The sequence below is a fragment of the Alligator sinensis genome, unplaced genomic scaffold, assembly GCF_000455745.1.
Source record: "Alligator sinensis unplaced genomic scaffold, ASM45574v1 scaffold680_1, whole genome shotgun sequence".
Classification (NCBI taxonomy): domain Eukaryota; kingdom Metazoa; phylum Chordata; order Crocodylia; family Alligatoridae; genus Alligator; species Alligator sinensis.
Genome location: NW_005842508.1, coordinates 629484 through 632561, shown reverse-complemented (window position 1 = coordinate 632561; position 3078 = coordinate 629484).

Below are 3078 nucleotides of genomic sequence, written 5' to 3'. Positions count from 1 at the left end.
TCTATATTTAAACATCATTGCATTTTTTCCATTACTAGATATAAAGATCAATAATTTGCATTTTAAAATATTCCATTTTAACTATCAGGACATTCTGACAAAAATACTATTTTTACCTTATACCAATGAATGGGAAAGATAACCTTCTCATCTTTGAGATACTTCAAATGAGGACACACAAACTTTGCACTGGATGAAATGAATGTCTCCTCTCCAATAGCATATTTTTTATTACAGTAAATAATAGTCTTGAAACTGTTAATGTCAGATATGTTTTGCTATATTTTTTTTAAATTCCTGCAATGAACATAAAATAGCCAAATTAACAACTTACCATATTTTCTATGGTAACAGCCTCACAATTCTAATATGGAGCTTCTCAGGAAGGAGGGGATTGGAGGGAAAATGACCTCTGCCTACATATTCTATATCGGCTCATCGTGAAAGGATGAAAGAATTCTGATCATATTCTCTATTATATTAATTTAGTCCATCGCAACATTTGTGAAGAAATATAATTATACACTTAATTGCTACCCCAACCCTACAAAAAGATCTATTTAGATATTTTAATCAATCCCTTTGTAGCTCACTTCTGTAATAATACAATTTTTGTTTAAAACAAATTTCACCTTATGATGCATTCATAAGATCCTGAATTTTCTAAAACTGCAGGAAGAAACCAAATAAAGTTCCTGCACTGATGAATTCTAGAACAGGGGTTGTCAAACAGGGGTACAAGTACCCTGAGGGGTACATAAAAAGATCCTAGGGGGTACACAGACATAATGTGGCCGATAAATGCCGCGTGCATGCGCACAGCTGCAGCACAGCATGCAGGTGGCCAGGAGAGCAGCCAGGTCCAGCTGTAACTGTGTTGTGAGGACCTGGGAGGGGGCAGATTAAGGCCCCAGAAGTGGGGAAGGGAGTCGGGCTGGGTCAGGGGTTGCCCAGCCAGGGTGGGGCACTGAACTGAGCCATGTAGGGGACAGCTCCCACTGCTGTACGCACCCTGGAAGGGCACGTCCCCCAGGTCTTTGCACAGGGTGGGCTGCTGCTGCAGGCTGGGCTCTTCCCAGCAGGGGCTGGGCCAGGCTATGCTCAGGGGCAGGCAGTGGCAGCGCTGGGAGGGGGGCTATGGGAGGGGCTGCAGCCACCCAGAATTCACTGTAACCCCGCCCCATAGCCCTCTCCCAGCACCACCACCACCCACCCCATGTGCAGCCTGGCCCAGCCCCGCACTGGGCACAGCCCAGCCCCAGCCCCAGTCCCAGTCCAATCCCACATGCAGATCCAGGGGCATATGCCCCCATGTCCTCCAGACTTGTGTGCCCCTCCTGAGCCCCCTGGGCCAGCTGCTTGCAGCTCCATCCCACGCTCTGCCCTGGCTGTGCAGTCCCAGCCCCACTCTCTCCCTCAATATGGGGGCCTCGATCTGCCCCCCCTCCTTAACAGCAAGAAAAAATATAAAGGGGTACATGAGCTAGAACTTCAAGAGAGAAAGGCTACACTTGTTTAAAAAAGTTGAAAACCCCTGCTCTAGAGGAAGACAAAATGAACAACTGGACAAAAGCTTAAAACCTGTAAAACATTATTAATGTAGAAAAATAATAATAAAAAATAAATAAAATAAAGTTGACTACTGTTTCCAAACTCATCCTTAAATTAATTACAGGACAGACAAGTACACTTATGCATCTTCAGAATGGAAATGTCATCTAGTTATATACAAACAGCATGAGGGATGTAGTTAGGCTGCTCATTTTTTCCTCCCCTGTATACTGAATGCAACTGTCTCCCTTTCTTGTAGGGCTGCTGTTTTTGTGTTTCAGCTAAGGTAGAAAATACTAGCAAATCCTGTTTTCACATTCTCACAAACAGACACAGAAACTTTGAGTTTCCCGTCTTTCTGTTTCCATCTTATTCTTAACTTCATCTGAAATTCAAGACAGAATAATGCATGTTCTGATCTTTGCGTATGAAAGCACTAAAATCAATGGAACTTTGAAGTTTAAACTGGTATTGTACAAATGGTTACCATAGCAACCCTTTCCATGTGAGCATTAAGAGTAGGATTTTTAAAAATTTTTTTTTAAGGTTCTCAGCACTGGCAGGATTCAATTTCCATTGAAGTCAAAGAGGTTCAGAAGGGAGCAGAGTTAGCCAGTGGCAAGCATTCTTTAAAATCCTTGTCAATGAGCTTTTTGTTAGGAGATAGCAATTCTGATCTGGAGGCAGTGTTGCGTTCCAACCAATAATTACCTTCTGGCTATCCAATACTCCTGTCATTTTTAATTGAATAGAATATTCTCAGCTGCCTGCCTTTCCTCTGCTACTGTGCATAGTTAAGCTGTTGCTATAATCCCTGTCAGAGTGAAGGATGAGGTTGATCTTGTACCTATAGAGCCAGAACCCTCTCCCCAAAGCTATATTATAAAATGCATATAAATACTTAAAAACATAGTGAGAAATTGAGATCATCCCCTTCTGCAACAAAACTCTAAAATTTTTTTTGTTTGTTTTTTAATTCCCAGGACAATGTATTTAGGGAAGCCATGCTCAATGCCCTTTCATAGAGAAGGTAAGTTACAAGATGCATTTACAGGCAGAGAGGCTAATGAAAGGACCGTTACAGCCACCATGGGGAATAAAAACTAAGTTGTACCACATATGAATGACCTTTCCAAGGCCACAAAGACCATTTTCCAGAGCGTGGATGCATAGTATGTGGTACTGTAGATCCATCTGTGGCACCAGACACCACACATGCAGGCATTCCCCGTGCTGCTACTTTGCTGAAAAAAGGGGCCGGCTCATGTGGTAGCAGTGTGCACTGCCCAAAACCAGAGCCTGGCCAACTGGAGCCACTCTGGCTGCCATCCAGACTCCCTGCTGCAGAAGCACCATGGTTGCAGCTCCCCTAGGCCCCCACAACCCCAAGTAGGCTGCTGGGGCCAACACAGTTACTGGCCCCAGCCTCCCCTACCCCACCCAGGGCATGCATAGCACGGGCATTCCCCAGAGACAAGTAGCAGCAGCACAAGGTGTGCCGCTGCTACTTGTCCCCGGGGAAATGCA